Source organism: Grammomys surdaster, unplaced genomic scaffold, assembly GCF_004785775.1.
Source record: "Grammomys surdaster isolate TR1022 unplaced genomic scaffold, NIH_TR_1.0 120575, whole genome shotgun sequence".
In the NCBI taxonomy this organism is placed as follows: Eukaryota; Metazoa; Chordata; class Mammalia; order Rodentia; family Muridae; genus Grammomys; species Grammomys surdaster.
The window spans coordinates 37682-55635 of NW_021616467.1; the positions used below are offsets into that span (position 1 = coordinate 37682).

Genomic DNA, 17954 nt, shown 5'->3' on the forward strand with positions numbered 1-17954 from the left:
TGAGGATCCCTCTCCCCTGCTCCTGCCTGGCCCCACTCTGGAATCTGATTGACCAAATGTTGAAAGAAGCCATCCTGTCCATGGGGCTGAAATTCATAAACGCAGAGGTATCTTTCAATGCCTGGCCTTAAAAGTGGCTATAAACAAATGTTGTACCATTGAGCTACATCATTGACACAACTGTCACAGAGATGGCGCAGAGGGTAGAGGCCTTGCTGTGGAGGCACCAAAGCCTGAGTTAAGATCCTAGCACCTATGCATACCTGGGATTTGTGTTGTGTGACAGTAATCACAGCACAGGTTGCAGGGACTGGCACATCATGGGAACTCATCCTGGGAAAAGAAAGCATTTCTCCCCTATCTATTTTTTGAAGGAAATATGTAGGTATAGGGGAGGTTCTTATTATTTACTTGAGGTTTTTTTTTTGTTTTTTTTTTTTTGAGATTTAATTTTTCTATGTAGTCATGGCTGTCTTAGAACTCACTCTGTAGACCAAGCTGGCCTCGAACAAAGATATCCAAAGATGCTAGAATTTAGGCATGCTCCACGACCACCTGGGTAAAAATGTTTTTCCGTCCAATATATTTTGACTATCCCTTTGCTCCCCCAACTCCTCCCAGATCACCCAACAAGTGTTCCTAGTTCTTAACATCCTTGTGAACTGTCAGAAGTCACCCCTCCCTGCTCCCTCTTCATGTGCCGGTCCTGACAGCTGGATACAAGCTAGTGTCCTCTGGGAAGAGACAGCCTTGATTGAGAAGATGTTCCCAGTTGACATCTTCTAATAGGGCCACTTTCTGGGCCAGGCATATACAAACCATAACATTCTACTCCCTGGCCCCCATAGGCTTATTCAAACATATGAGTCTATGAAGGCCATACCTAAACATAGCAAAATGCTAATTATATTTAGTCCAACTTCAAAGGTTCCATAGTCTATAGCAGTCTCAACAAGGTTAAAAGTCTAAAGTTCAAGGTCTCTTCAGAGATTCCTATAATCACTTAGCTGTAATCTCCAAGCGATACCAGAAATCAGCAGGGTAAACACCAAACTCTGCATCTCCATGTCTGATGTCAAAGTAAAAAGATATAAAAATTCATACAGAAGCTTGAGACCCCCTCATCTGAGTTAAGGTTGGCAGGTTCATAGGCCTAGGTTCCAGAAACTAGCTGGCCACCCGAAGAAAGAACTAGCCAGGGGGCAAGTCAGCCAAGTCATTCTGACAAAGATTAGTAGAACTAGTAATACAGGTTGGCCAAGTCATCCAGGGAGGTGAATAACCACAAGGTAAATGACTAGGCTCAGGTCACATTCCTGAATAGAATGTGTACAGGATGTTTCCCACTCCCCACACTGGTCTGTGACTAGCTGAATAATAGGTTGAAACTTTCCAACTATTTTTATGATGTAGGTTAGAATTCTCCACTGTCCCCTCCTGGTTTCTCCCTTCACCCCCCTGGTTTGCTGTTTTCTCCTTTGAATACCCCTTGCTCCCGAGCCTTGGGGTCGACATTCCTCCTGAGAATCTCGGCCTCAGTCGACTGATATCCTGAAATCTGGAAATAAAGCCTTTTGCAGTTTCCAGCAAGTTCTGTTGATTCTGGTTGGTCGAAATCTCCTGTGGCTTGAGTGGGGGTCTCCCCACTCCGGGGGCCTTACATTAGCAGACGTCAGATCTTCAACTCCTTTTTCATCTTTGTTGACTGCAACAAACTTCTTTCTCCTGCACTGGTTCCCTCCCATGTTTGCAGCTTTTCTCAGCAGATAGACCAGGGCTCTGTCATCTCGAACATCTTGGGGTCTCCAAGCCAAGTTCAATGTTATAGCTTCGTGTTTCAATGTCTGAGATGCACACATGATCTTCTGGCATCCTCCAAAAAGGCTGGTGTCACTTCTCTGGCTCTGCCCTCCATAGCACTCTAAGCTCAAGTTGATCCACTCCACTGATGCAGCTGTTCTTGGGGATCATCTCATGGTACTGGCATCTCCAAAACACTACTGTCTTCGACTGCAATTAGGCTTCACCAATAGCTCTCATAGACTCTCTCCATGATGTCAAGCCTCAACTCCTTTGCATGATCCCTTCAGTTCAGGGCCATCTACTGCAACTGAGGCTAGACCTTCACCAATGGCCTTCCATTGCTTGTCACAGTGCCAAGCCTCAACTGCTCTTAATGACTCATCATTTCATGCCTCCAAACTTGCACCACTTGGTGACTCTTACACATTACCAGATACAGATGCTGCAGGAGGTACAACCTTGGCTATCTCTGAACCAAGAGAAAACACTTCCTATATGATGTTGGTCTCTTCATAGTCACCACTAATTTCTTAGATCCAGCTAACCAACATCAATTATTACAGTAGTCCCTTTTATCCTAGATTCTAAAGCCAGTGCCATGAGGACAAAGCTGCACCTCTGAGATGAGTAGTCCTGCTTACAGGGGCTGGAACATAGCCCTCTTGTGTGTTCTATTACATTATCACTAGGCTCCTATGGGGACGTGTTCAGCCTGCAGATGGGCTGGAACCCTGTGGTTGTGATCAATGGACTGAAGACACTGCAGGATGTGCTGGTGACCTGTGGAGAGGACATTGCTGACCGCCCTGAAATGTCCATCTTTCCACACCTAGGCTATGGGCAAAAAGCTAAAGGCAATATGCTGTGTGGGGACAGACATGACATTAGAGCCAGACATGGGGGACAGGGAGCAGAGGAAGTTCACGGCATGATGCAGGTGGTAATGGAGTTAAGAAATTGAAAAAAAAATCCCTGAAATCCATTGTAGAACCTCTTTAGAATACTGGAGGTGGTAGAGATGTATTTGGGGAGAGGGATGAGGTTTTGGGGGAGACTAATTCCAGAGGAGAAGAGAAATGAAGAGGGGAGACAGCAGCACAGCCAGGTGTCCTTGCTTACACACAGATGTACCTGCAGGTGTGGTCCTTGCACCTTATGGGCCTGAGTGGAGAGAACAGAGGCGATTCTCTGTGTCCACCCTGCGCAACTTCGGCCTGGGCAAGAAATTGCTGGAGCAGTGGGTGACGGAGGAGGCTGGCCACCTCTGTGATGCCTTCACCACCCAGGCTGGTGAGTGATGGGTGTGGACTGCAAATGGGGACCGGGAGATAGAAACAATATCCTGACTTTTCCTTGCATCTCCACTCCCAGGGCATGCCCTCGATCCTTACCCTCTCCTGGACAAAGCCATGTGCAATGTGATTGCCTGTCTCATTTATGCCCGTCGCTTCGAGTATGGAGACCCAGACTTGATCAAGATGCTAAAAGTTATGAAAGAAAACATGAGGGAGAAAATTGGTTTGATCCCTGAGGTAGGAGGCTCAAGGGCAGCCTGCAGAGCAGCTTCTGTGCTATGTTCTCAGAGGAAGCTGTAGGTAGGGGATTTGGACAGGAGACCTGTAGAAGTGTCAACCACAGTAATAAAACCCTGGAGCTTGTCAAGCCTGGAGTGATGGGAAGGGAGGAGTGGACCAAGGTCATGACTTCTAGGAGCTGAGAATCTGGCCCTCTGCCCATGTGGAAGCCATCAATGCATGTGATATATCCGGGTAAAATATTCTTTTTTCCACCATGAATCTGCTAGAGCCAAGGCTAGAACTAAGGAGGAGTCAGGTGATGGGTGGGAACACACAGGGCCTGTGTCCACCATAGAAGAGGCTGGAAACTAAGACTGGCTGATATTAACACTAAGTCCATGTACCCAAGAGCCAGAGAGATGGTCAGTGGGTAAGGAGCTTGCCAGGCAAGCATGGCCTTAGAGTTTCATTCCGGGAAGCCATATAGCAAGGTTACTGACTCTATGGTTTTCCGTGACCTAACCATCTTTGTTGTGGCAACAGCATTCCTCACATCATGTGCACATGAACACACATTGAAATAATAATAATAATAATAATTATTATTATTATTAGAAATCTTATTTACTCAACTCATTAAATTAAAGGCAACAGGAGTCCTAGAACATTCTCTGGCTGTTACAGGTTCTGAAAACATTCCCAATTCTCCTGCATATCCCAAGGTTGGCTGACAAAGTCTTCCCTGGGCAAAAGACATTTCACACCATCATAGAAAAGATGTTGACTGAGCACAAGAAGACCTGGGACACTGAGCAGCCACCTTGAGACCTGACTGATGCCTTTCTGGCTGAGATGGAGAAGGTGAGAGACTATGGGATCTGGTGTCCATTGCACTGTGAATAACCAGTGATACCGAAGTGTAACCACCTTGAGTCATCTGGAGGGTATTATGGGGCATTCCACTCTCTACACTGAGTCTGCTGTCTCGCTGTGTTCTAGGCCAAGGGGAACCCTGAGAGTAGCTTCAATGAGGCAAATCTATGTCTGCTTGTCCTTGACCTGTTTGGAGCTGGGATTGTGACCACTTCAATCACTCTGACCTGGGCCCTGCTGCTCATGATCCTGCATCCAGATGTGCAGCGTGAGCCTGGCTGGGGCTGGGAAGGAAGGAGGAGGAGGGTAGAGACACACGTCTTAAGCTTACTTGGGACACTTGTGGCTCCCAGCACTGGTTTGACCCAGAATCCAGCAACGGTGATGGTCTTCTTTCTCCCATGGACCCAACCCTTACCATCGAAGTAGTGGAGGGACAAGGGGCACCCTCTAGAGCACCTTAACTTAGGGGATGTTGTCCTTCCAGGCTGAGTACAACAGGAAATTGATGAGGTCATAGGGCAGGTGTGGTGTCCAGAGATGGAAGACCAGGCCCGCATGCCCTACACCAATGCTGTCATCCATGAAGTGCAGCGATTTGCGGACATTGCCCCAATGACTTTGCCACTCGACTTCTCGTGACGTTGAAGTGCAGTATTTCCTTATCCCCAAGGTAGGCCTGGGTCTCTCTGCCACGGACCTTTGAGGCAACCCAGGGGACTGATTTCAGGTGGCTAAGAATGACAAACAGACACAGGCACATGGTGATCTTGGATCTGAGTGCGATTTTACTATTCAAGCTTCAGACTTTTACAATAATAAAGCAAAGAGAAAAGCAATGTTGCATAGGCACAGGGACAGAAAGGACAAAGGTTCTCAGAAACATTTTACAATGTTTTTATTAGATACTCATACAACATATCCTTCTGAGACCCAATTCTAAGAAATCAGTAAACTATTCATTTGCAAGGCACATGTGAAGTTAATGTTATCTCTAATGTGGGAGACAGTGGCCAAGTTGGCAAGCCACCCAGTGGTACTTGTGGTCAGCAGTTAACTATCTGAGATCATACAATAACCTTCTTGTTGCTTTGTGAGCTGCCAAATTAGATTCATCATATATGGGCTTCTTATGTATAATATGTCTGGGGTTTTCTCACTTATTAATGTAATCTTTTATGTTAATATCTTTTGATTGCTAGGCTTCTTCTTAATTTCCTCTAATATATTTAATTCTAACACTACTTAGGGGCTTTTGTCATGATTGTGCCAATTTCTCCATAAATGGGAGTAAATAATATGATACCTTTTCTCCATTGTGATTGACCCATCAATTCCCAAATTCATTATAAACTCTTGTATATGGCAAGGGATCAGGGGGAACATGCTGTGGTCCCATCCTGTTTACAGGGGGAAACCACCATCTCCCTGCTATAAGCCACTGCCTTCTGCCATCCATGAATCTCTTAGGAATTTGATAAAGCCTTTTCTCTTTAGAATTTTCAGTGTCTTTTAAAGGAAACTCATAAGAATCAGTGACTGGAATAATTTCCTGTCTAACCATCCCTACTCTTACAGGCTGTATGTCTTTACAGGGATTCTGGTAAAGCAATTCTAACTGTGTAGTTCAGTCAAAAGTCCCTGTTCCATAGGATTAATGGTAATATTTTCCCACAGAAAGGCTAAGTCCAGAATAGGGTTAGTGGTTACCTCTATTACACTTTCTGTGACCTTTCTTTGTCCATGGGAGGATAGTAGGACAGGACGTGCCCTGAGCAAAAGTACACATGGTAGAAATGAGATAGCAAGAAATGATGTTCCAAGCATGGCAGCCATGATTCATGAAGAATATATCCTTCTGAGAGGACAGCAACCCTCTGGGAGACTGACTTCTTTGAAGTTGTTGCCCTGGGTGAGTGTGCCAGGCTTTTGCCTAGTAACACAGACTCTACTGGAGGGGGTATGGCATCCCTCAAAAGTCTAGTCAGTGTTACCAGCTAGCCAGTGGCCTGAGCTGCCCGGTTAAAGAGGACTGGAGTATAGTCAACCAACTTCTCCTGGGTAAGTATGGGAAGCAAAACAAGAGTAAGAACTGTACTTCCCCAGCTACAAAGGCAAGCAAGATAAAATATGACAGGAGTGGTTATAACAGCCACTACCTACTAATACATGTGTCAGTGTGTGTACATTTGTCACTTGTCACATATCCATGTCATAGTATTAATGAAAGCTGAGAAGCATTTTGGGCTGAGTTTATATGAAAGTATCCCATGTGGTTGGTAGAGGCTGGGCCTGTGAACTTGCTGACTAGGGTCTAGGAAGCCACACCACAGTCCATGTTAACACCATGTGCCTCCTGCCAGGGGACGACCCTCATCCCCAACCTGTCCTCCGTGATGAAGGATGAGACTGTGTGGGAGAAGCCCCTCCGCTTCCATCCTGAACACTTCCTGGATGCCCAGGGCAACTTTGTGAAGCATGAGGCCTTTATTCCATTCTCAGCAGGTGCCTCTGGGGAGGGGGCTGTCTGTCTGTCTGTCCCCAGGGTGCCTTGGAGGGGGGAGCCCCAGTCAGGTCCCAGACAGACTCAGCTTTCTCTCACCCACAGGCTGCCGAGCATGCCTGGGGGAGCCCCTGGCCCACATGGAGCTCTTCCTCTTCTTCACCTGACTCCTGCAGTGCTTTAGCTTCTCGGTGCCTGTGGGACAAGCCCGGCCCAGTGATTATGGGATCTATGCGATGCCAGTTACTCCTGAGCCCTACCAGCTCTGTGCAGTGGCTCGCTAGCAGAAACAGTGGCTCCATCCTTCTCCCCAGTGTGGGCTGACTGTTGTCTAATAAACAAGTTCTGTTTCTGCAACTCAGATTCCTGGTCCGACTCACACCTTGTCTCAATTATGTCCAAGACAACAGTCTTCAATCCTTCTTGCCCCTCTGTCTGCCTCAGGCCAACCTCTGAACAACCTTAATGTGTTGAGAATAGAGTTTATTACTCCAGGAGCAGTGGCCTTCAGCAAAGCACATGGGAGGATGAGGCAAGAAGATGGCAAGTTCAAGGCCTGCATTGGCTACATAGCCTGGAATAATTAATGAGACTTTTCTTAGAAAGTGGAAGGATAGGTTATCATCAGGGAGTATTGAAGGGAGTAAAGAGGAGGGAATGAAAGGGAGGAGAGAGGGAAGCATCCAGATAAAGTAGGAGGAAAGGTAGTTGTGCTGATGTTCAATGCTTCACCCTGTATCACACAAAAAGACTGATCAATGGCTGCTTGTTTCATCACACACTGCAAACTGAAGTCACACTCAAGGGTTATAGTGAGGAAAGTGTGAGTGGCTTGTGCTGGAAATCAACACAATTCGTGTTCTAGTGGCAATGTTGACATAGGTCCCCAAGAGCCTGAAGAGCTGCAAATGGTGGTTAAGTCTGCTCTCACATCGAGAAAAGTTGATGTCTTCACACTTGGGCTTGCTGCTGTCAAAGGATATGGAAGAAATCTGCTGTAGCAAATGGGAACAGGTTAGACTCCAGGAAGATGGGCAGCATCCTGCTGTCCTATATGTCTGTCCAGACTGATAAGAGTCCTTCGCATAACTATGTATAAAAATGTACTGGATGCTACTCACTAGGAAAGTTCAAGTATTTTGAAGACTGAAAGTGTATGTGTTTGGTGGGGCAGGGGAGGACAGTTCTAGAGGCATGTAACACTCCACTGGGCTCATTTTAGACTCCATATAATCTGAGGTCAGCCTACAGCATTCTAAGACCCTGACCTATATGGCCCATCTTGAAACACTGTTGTATGCAGACACTGATTTTGCTTTTGCTTTTGTGAAATAGAAAATGTTTCTCCATGGTCTCTATTTAAATAGGAATATTAAGGATGCTCCTCCCACAGCTCATTACTAGTTACACACTAGATAGTATAATGTACAGGACCAAACATTCACCATGCAGGAGAAAGTATACTTCACAGAGCCCCTCCTTGTGCCTACAGAAATAGTCACAACTTTTTACCAGACACTCCTCTTAGTCCCACCTCTCTTCTTTATTGTTATTGTATATCCATGGAATTTGCCTGCATGTGTGCAGTGGGCACAGAGGAAAGAATGGAGTATGAGATTCCCAGGGACTTGAGCTGCCCTTAGCTGTAAATCATCCTGTGGGTGCTGGGAGTCAAGCCTGGATAGTCATATCTGAGATGATCATGAAGATGCCACATTCCTAGCCACAAGATCCAGATCTCAGGCTGAGAATGTAGATCAGTGATAGAGCATTTGTCCAGCACACATGAGGGCCTGGGTACAATAAGTACCAAACACAGAAGAAAAGAAGCCTGGTGCACCAAAACAAGATATGGAGTCTTGTGTGCTGAATCTGATTCTTGAAGTCTGATGGAAGTGTTCTGGCTCCTGGCCTTGGCTACAACATTGGAGATATGTGTCTCCCTTACAAATGGTTGTTGAGGAGGAGGTCCTGATCAGTGGACTGAGTTTTCTGCAGAAGACACTGGTGTAAATCATCTGGCAGTGTCCACAGGTAACCACTCTGGGAACATGCCCAGCTCGGATGTCAAAAGGTCATGTGGGGAGAGTTGGTCAGAGATGCACATGGGCTGTAGAAAGCAACAAGTCAGTGACCAGTGGTAGTGCTTCATGATCAGGTCATAAAGGAAAAGTCACTGATTTCAAAGTAGAACATGAGGGACATGTGCTTGTGTGTAGCAGCTGCATTTTGGAGAACTCAAGAGAGGAATTGGACTCAGAGAAACCCACAGAATGGAGGAATGTGGGTAGCAGATGGCAGAAGACCTGGGTATCCTTTCTTACATCCATAATGGGAGTGTGCATGTATCACTGTGATGGTTTGTCTATGCTCGGCCCAGGGAGTGACATTATGAAGAGTTTTGGCCTTGTTGAGTAAAGTTGTCACTGTGGGTGTGAACTCACACCCTCAACCTAGCTGCCTGGAAGCCAGTATTCTCCTATCAACTTTCAGATGAAGATGTAGAACACTCAGGCCCTTCTGCATCATGCTTGTCTGGATGCCGCCATGTTCCTGCTTTGCTGATAATGGACTGATCTTTGAGCCTAGAAGCCAGCCCAAATTAAATGTTGTCTTTATAAGAGTTGCCTTGGCCATAGTGTTTGTTCATAGCAGTAAAGCCCTAACTAAGACAGACATTGGTACAGGCTGTGATATTCCTGAGCATGCCTTTGTTTGGAAAAATGTGGATTTGAGGCCATTGGGTTTGGAAAAGCCATGGAATGTTTTAAGTGGAGCTTAATGTGCTATCCTAGTAGGAGTATGGAAGACTTTGTTACTGAAAATGATGTGAATTGTCGGGACCTGGCCCAAGAGATTTCAGTGGAGAATTTTGATATGTGGTCTAGAGACTGTTTTTGTGGTATTTCGGAGAAGAATGTAGCTACTTTTTAAACCTTCCTTTTCTGAAGAGTCTGCCAGAGGCTAAGGGAAAGAGACTCAGATTAATTGCATTGACAATGGAAGTTTCAGAGATGCCCATCATAGACTTTGTTCTCTGGTTAAGCCTCACAAAGAACATTTTAAACAAACATAGCAAACTGAGAAAGAAAAATATAAAATATATGGTTGGAGTATTAAAGAGGCACCAGGAAGTGAAATGGAGCTGAATCCTGGATTCAAGAGTATTAAATTGAAATAAGGGAGTATTGACCTTGGGACAAGATCCTATCCAATTAAATTTAGAGTGAAGCATGGTAGTACAAGCCTTGAATCCTAGGAGGCAAAGACAATCAGATCTCTGAGTTCAAGGCCAGCCTAGAACAAAGAAAATTCTATGTGAAGAAAATCTTAACGCCAGGTTTGGTGGAACAAACCTTAAGTCCCACTGTTTAGGAGATAGGCATGCAGATCTCTTTCTTCTAAGTTAGTCTACAGAGCAATTTCCTGTTTGGCCAAGCTCATTCAGTGAAGGAGTAGAAAAAGAGAAAGCTGGTGATAATGTAATAGAACACATAAGAGGGCCATGTTCCAGCCCCTGCCATCAGCAGTACTTGGCAGCTTTGTCCACGTGGCACTGGCTTTAGAATCTAGAATAAAAGGGACTACTGGGACAATTGATGCTGGTTAGCTGGAGCTAAGAAATTAGTGGTGACTAAGAAGACACCAGCATCACTGAGGTGAAATCTTCTAGGAAGGGTTTTCTGAGAGCACCAGCTGTGTTCTAGAAATAGCCAAGCTTGTACCTCCTGCAGCATCTGTACTTGATTGTGCCCTCACCCAGACTTGAGCTGATAGGCCCCCGGGGAGGGGAGACCCCACTCAAGCCACGAGAGATTATGGCCACCCAAGAGACTCACGAGACACTGATCTTGATGCAACCAGCAAGAGGTATATTTCAATCAGTGAGCTGAGGGTGAGACCTCATAACCCACGCAGGGGCAGAGGAACTCGACCCCTAGCGAGGGGACTGTAGGATATTTAAAGGAGAAAACCACAAGCTAGGGGGAGTGGGGAGGGGTAACTCTGGAAAGTGCCAGGGTCCAGGGAACAATCATGGAGAAAGTGCCAACCCATTACTCAGATTACTCAGCTTATGACAGGGTTTGATGAACAGTCATGGGGAAGTATAGGTTTTTTTCTCAAGAACAATCTTATTCAGCCATATCATCTACCATTATGGTTAGCCAAGTTCTTGTTCTTGGGGCACAAAGCCCTAGAACTAGCTGATCTGCTTGCTCTCCTGGCTCTTTTTACTGTTAGTCTGCTAGAAGTGAAAATTCTATTAACTCTTCATTCCTCACTTCTTTTTGTACAAAGTTCTAATCATAGAACAAAGTTTCAGTATCTTCATACTCTGGATTGTCTAGACCCTGTAAGGCATGGTATTGTTGGCATAGTATCAGTATCTGAACAGCACTTATTCTTTCTCTAACAAAGGTCAAAGACAGAAGTTGACACACAAGGGGTTAATCCTGAACTACAGGCCCACCATTTATCTATCTCAGGGAACAAGTATCTGGTATCTGAGGTTCTCAGACTCTTAAGAATCTCAAAGCATAAATGTTTATAGGCAGTTGGTGTGTTTCCTAGACAAGTCCCATTCCCCGAGACCTCAGTAAGTGTCAGTTTTTTCTTATTGTTCTAGGCACAGGCATCATGACTAGTGGTATTATTACATATTTTAGATACTGTAATATTTTCATAATAAGGGGGTCCTGAGGCGAGGCAAAGCCAACAAGAGTCTGTCATATTAGGATTAGACCCATTAAGTACAGTAAAAGCCCCCTGGATTAAGTTAAACAATCTCTGTCTTGTTGATGGTTGGGGCAAAGGGGGAGTGTTCTCCGGGGCAAGTTACCAGGCACAGGAGCCTTTGTAACATCAGAACCTTTCTCGGGTGGAGGTGGGACAGGGGCCAGGGGGCCCTGTTCAGGCAACACTTTATTAGAGCCTACTGACTGAGCTGGGGACTCTCTATTTTGAGCCTAATGGTGAACACTATCTCAGGGTCTGGTCCAGTCACATATAATCTCAGGCCCCACTGTCTTCCCTTCACCCAATCTCGGCATGCTTGTCCTTTCTTTGTAAAAGTGATGTTGAATGGATTACATTATCCTGGTTTTTCACATCGCTGTAGGTTAGTCATGTCATCAGAGTGGCCCTTTTTTCCTGAAGGGTGCTTGTGGTGCAGGCACAGCTTAAGAGGATAAGCAGTCTTTTCCAGTTCCCATTCATCTTCAGATGGCTCAGGAGCTCTCTTCATGTGGGAGGTGTGAATCCAAGCAGAAATGCCTTCTACTTTTATTGCTGTTGGGGTGGTTAGGAGTACTAGGTATGGTCCTTTCCATTGCGGCTCAAGGTTATCAATTCTGTGACACCTGACCCGGCAGCATCTCCCACTTGAAATTGGTGTGGCATCCTCGAGTCATTGGTCTCTTAGGCCCCTTTCAGCTGTTCCCAAACCTTGCGCTGGACCACCTCAAGTGCTTTCATTCAGGTGAACAAGGATTTAGAAAGAACATCATCAAGATCATACATTCTACCCACCTCATTAAGCGGCAGTGGTCCCCCACACACAATCTCAAAGGGTGTAAGCTTAAATCACCCTGGAGTGTTCTGAACACAAAACAAGGCATAAGGAAGGATGGTTGTCCAATCATTACCACTGGTCTCCAATGCTAATTTGGTTAAGGTCTCCTTAATGGTTCTATCCATCCTCTCTATCTGTCCTGAGCTCTGGGGTCTGTAAGCACAATGTAATTTCCAACTAACCTCCAGCTGAGAGGCTAATCCCTGACTCACCTGAGCACCGAAGGCTGGTCCATTATCAGACACAATTACCTTGGACATTCCAAACCTTGGAAAAATTTCTTCCAGAATCTTCTTAGCCACCATGTTGACAGTCTCATTTTTAGTGGGAAAGGCTTTGACCCATCCTGAAAAGGTGTCTATAAAAAATAACCACCAAGTCAGACAGTTCAGAGGATCTTACCACTTTGGCTTCCAGATGAGTCAGATAGTGTAGGTTCTTACCTTCTTCTTATGGAAGGATTAATAATCGTCAGCAGTGTACCTGGAACTGGTATCTCAAGTGTCAAAAAATAGTCTCTAGAACCCTTGGCTGCCAGAATCATTCCTTGGGCAGGTTTCTTGGCAGTTAAATCTGCCATCTAATTTCCTTAGTTTTCTGGTGTCTAGGGCAGTAGACAATGGCCACTCTCCTTTTTTGATGTCTTGGCCTGAAGATGTCAGCAGTCCCCTTTGTCTATCAGAGCAATAAGTTCTGCCTTTTGAGTAGAAGTTCCTTCTGGCAGGCTGCTCATCCAGATTACTTGTCTTCCATCTATCACTGTAGCTCTCGCCATCTGCTTACCTTCAACCAGGAAGCTGCTGCCGTATGTATACGAGTTTGGACTTCCTGGCCAGGTCTGGTTCTTCAGGTCACCTTGAGTACTTGTTTCTTCTGCCAGGATGTCAACACAACAATGGACAGGAGAGTAGTCATCAGACTCAGGCAGCGAGGTGGCAGGATTTAGGATGGCTGGGGGTGGGGTGGGGTGGGGCCACAAAGGTAACCCTTTCAGTTAGCAACAGGCTCTGGTAGTGCATCATGTGAGCATTAGTCATCCATTGGTCAGGGGCTGTCGAATAATACTTTCAAGAGAGTGAGGCGCCACAACAGTTATCTGTTGATCCAGAGTCAATTTGTCAGCATCTTTTACAAGTAAAGCTACAGAAGCAATGGCCCTTAAACAAGTAGGCCATCCACCGGCAACTGGGTCCAGTTTCTTGGATAAATATGCTACTGGTCTTTTCCATGGCCCAAGGGTTTGAGTCAAGACTCCTCGAGTGACCCCCTGCCCTCTCATCCACATATAGAGTGAAGGGCTTGGTTAAGTCTGGTAGGACTAATGCTGGTGCCATAAGCAGGGCCCTTTTAATATCTTCAAAGGTCTTCTGATGTTCAGATGTCCAAATAAACTCCCCTCCCTCCTTCGTGAGGGGATATGGGGGGGTGCCAAATTAGCAAACCCTGGAATCCATGGTCTACAATAGCTGGTGGTGCCCAAGAACTCTCTCACCTGGTGCGGGGTGGTAGGGACAGGGATCTGGGTAACAGTCTTTTTCCTGGCTTCTGTCAGCCACTGTTTTCCATTTTTCAGAGTATATCCCAGATAAGTGACCTCAGTTTTGCACAACTGATCATTTTTAGCAGAAGCTCAATATCCCAACTCACCCAGTTCTGCCAGCAATTTCCTGGTCCCTTGGTGGCACTCAGAATTAGTTGGTGCTGCTAATAATAAATTTCTCAGATCTTGTACCAGCCTGTAGTCACTGGTTCCAGGCTTTTTTACAGGCAATAAAGGGGTATTCCATGGTGACTGGCAGGGAATCAGGATGCCTTGTCGTCATAAAGGTAGGGGTTCCCCAGGTCACCTCTGGTCCTGTCTGAGCAAACTTAATCTGTGCCTTTAGCTTTGTCAATAAGTCTCTTCCTAACAAAGGCATAGGGCATTCAGGAATAACCAGGAAGGAATGGGACACTTGTCTCTTTATAGTCTTTGTCCAGTAGGTGTCACTGTTATTCTTTTTCCTCCACTCTCATTTCCTCCGCTCAGCTTCTGCCCAGGTTTCCCATCTGCCTGAATTCTGTTCTATCCTACCACTGCAGCCAAAATCTTCTCCTATACTTTCTCTGCCTAGTACTTCTCTCACCTTGGCCAAATTGGTGGGACGTCTCCTTTGGAGACCCACTACTAGAGCCCGATGGTAGATTGTCAGCCTCTCTCTACCTGAGTTCCATTTTCACAGGCTTAACAGGATCCTCTCTTGCTCTCCTGTAGTGAAAAGAACCTGTAAAAGTTGCTGGCAATCATCCTAGGTGGGCTGGTGGGAAAATATCAAAGACTCCATCAGGCCCATTTGGCTGGCCGAATTCCCAGGAGAAAAAAGGGGATGGTTAGTTCAGAGGAAAAAGGCCAATTCCTCCCCTCTCCATATCCTGGGGAACAGGGGGTGGAGCTGGGGCCAGAGCTAGGGCTGGCGCCAGCACTAGGGGAGTCGCCCACTGAACACTTGCTAGGCGAGGGCGCCCCCCTATGCAGTGTCCTCTGGAAAACACCCTAAGTGTGGTGGGTGGGCTGCCCAGACTGCAGCACCCGCTTGCCAGAGGACCTGCCTCTCTTTTCTGCAGCAGCTTCCTTGCACCAGCGGCTCTATCTCTTTCTCTGCCGGTGGCCATGTTACTTCCTTTTTAACACAGTAGACTCAGTCCAAAATAAATACAAGTCAGTCAGTCAAAGTCCACATAGAACGACAACCAAGAGTCACAATTTGCCAAGAAAACAAAACAAAAAACCCAACACAGACAGGTACATAAACCAGGTGACACAATCAAGACATAAAAAAACTGCCAGTGGGAGAACCCAATAACCAGACAATGTGGCCAGCCTTTGCTGGACCTAACCTAACAGATTCAGATGACTTGGCCAGCCTATGCTAACAGATTTCTAACACGACCAGCAATGAACAACACAGAATTAGACACGGACACACAGCCACGAGAGCTTCAGCAGATACTGTCCTGTCCCAGGCAGTGGTCCAGAGTCCCTGACCCTATCCCAGGGTCACAAAATGCTCTCCAGAAAAATAAATGGCTGTAAATTTACCAAGGTCCCCCACTCCACCAGGACAACTGTATCCCCCTCAGCCTCCAGGTGGGAATCACCCAGGCATCTCTGGGGGTCTCTAACCACCTCCTGAGATGTCTTCCAGGGCCACAGCTAGTGACCTCCTAGCATGTCTGCTGGTCACTCCCTCCTCTTCCTCGAGAAATGAATGGCTGCAAACCAAAAGTGCACTTCTCAGAAACCAGAAACCAAGCAACCAGACAAAACCAGACAAGCAGACGGGCCCACAATGACAGGACAAAGCAAGTGAAATCCTACCTCTAAGTAGGCTCTTGGAGACTAGGGTGGTAGCAGCTCCCTGGCCAACACACCAAAATGAAAGGCCCCCGTGGAGGGGAGACCCCACTCAAGCCACAAGAGATTACGGCCACCCAAAAGACTCATGAGACACTGATCTTGATGCAACCAGCGAGAGGTGTATTTCAATCAGCGTGCTGAGGCCAAGACCTCGTAACACACACCGGGGCAGAGGAGGTCGACCCCTAGCAAGGGGACTGTAGGATATTTAAAGGAGAAAACCACAAACTAGTGGGAGTGGGGAGGATAACTCTGGGAATTGCCAGGGTTCAGGGAACAATCATGGAGAAAGTGCCAGCCCATTACTCAGCATATGACAGGGTTTGATGAACAATCATGGGGAAGTATAGGTTTTTTTCTCAAGAACTCAATCTTATTCAACCATATCATCACCACCTTTGTGGTTAGCCAAGTTCTTGTTCTTGGAGCACAAAACCCTAGAACTAGCCGACCTGCTTGCTCTCCTGGCTCTTTTTCTTGTTAGTCTGCTAGAAGTGAAAATTCTATTAACCCTTCAGAGCAAGCTGGAAAGATTTTGTTTACCACAATAGACCTAGTAATAGGACCTAGGTGGAGTTATCCACCTTGGCTGCAGGTACAACTTCCTACAGGAACTTAGAAGAATAGACTGCCCACTGAGCTTGCCTTGTGACATAATCCAGCTTAAACAAAGGATGGGTTTGGTGGGGCTTTCCCTGTGTATACAAGAGCTGAATATTAAACTTTGAGCCTTCATCAGAAAACTTTGTCTTGGCTTCATATTTCTCTGGCCTCTTTGGCCTTTTTTCATTTTCAGCCTCTTTTTCAGGTGAACCTACTTCTTCTGTAGCTGCAGGTAGCTACAAGTGGTGCCTAGTGTGGGGCATGAGAACAGGGGAAGGGGAGGAATGACTGAGAAACACTGTCTTGGTGGAGCTCCATCAAAGAATAAGAGTATCCCGCACTTGGTCAGCAATGAATAAGCTTTGATGCTAGTGCTTTTTTAGTGGATACAGGCTCGGCTGAATAGGCATCGGCCTGACACCAACTTCACCTAGGGGTGAAAGCAAAACATCGAGCAGGAGAATTCCAAACAGGCATTCGTCTGCAGCCTAAGAGCTGCCTTAGGCGAGAGGAGCAGGGTTAGGAGGAATTGGGGAAGTTAAGTAAGCAGGGCACGGAGGAGTAACTACCAGTAGCTGCCACTGCACCTCCTAAGAAGGAGATGTAAAGTTAGACCTTGAATATAAGAGAGAGAAAGGGTTTCAGAAAAGCAGTTGTCCTCTCTCCAGCCACGTTAGCAAAAGAGGAGGAAAATAAGCTATTTCAGAGCTCTCCTAGGAACAGGAGAAAATCAGGAGACGTCCTGCTTTCTCTCTGGCTCCTACTGGAAAAATCCTTAGTTCTAATTTCTCTGTCTATTGTCTGTCCTTGGCACACCAATCTGTCCACGTGTGTCAATTGTCTGTTTTTGTTTCATTGTTTGAATGACTGTTGTTCTATGCTTCATGTTCAAAAGAAAAAACGGTTAAAACTTTATCTGCTAGCTATCCAGCACTTGATTTAGTTTAACTTGTTTAAAAGGCAGTCTCAATCTGCACAACAGAAGCTGATAAGTTACCCTGCACTATAATTAGAGGTCAAGCTCAGCTGGAGAAGCTTTTCTAGGAGCTGATTGTCTGCATAAGCTGCTCTTTCTTTCTTTTTTTTTTTTAGATTATTTATTTATTATATGTGAGTACACTGTAGCTGTCTCCAGACACCCATATGAGGGCATCAGATCTTATTGCAGATTGTTGTGAGCCACCATGTGGTTGCTGGGATTTGAACTCGTGACCTCTAGAAGAGCAGTCAGTGCTCTTAACCGCTGAGCCATCTCTCCAGCCCCTGCATAAGCTGCTCTTAAAGATGTCAGCAGCTTTTTGACTTCTATAATAAGGAAGCTAAGAGTTGTTTTTCCTTAAGCAATCTCTGTGACAGTGTTGATTTGGTTCAGCAATTGACAAGGTGCTTTTCTCTTGAAATTACAGCTAGAATAATTAAAAAAGTATTTGTTTAGTATAAATATATAAGTTGAGTATCTACTTCATTTTTGTTTATGACTGGTTTTAAAAGTATGAATATGTTCTGCATGTCTTGGTTATAGATTATTGGCCTATAAGTTATTGGGTATGATTAAAAATGTGCAACTTTGGTAACAGAAAGTTGGCTTAAAACTGGTAACTCAGAATTGGAGTCATTCAGAAGCCAGATGTATAAAGAATAAGATTTAAAACAATGTCTCTTTAATGAGATATTAAAAGCTGCACT

General features: G+C 45.7%; 1 pseudogene; it reads left to right on the forward strand.

Annotated features, from left to right (window-relative positions):
• The first annotated feature begins 540 nt into the window (after positions 1 to 540).
• On the forward strand, positions 541 to 6980 carry LOC114635969 (annotated as a pseudogene).
• Positions 6981 to 17954: the final 10974 nt, after the last annotated feature.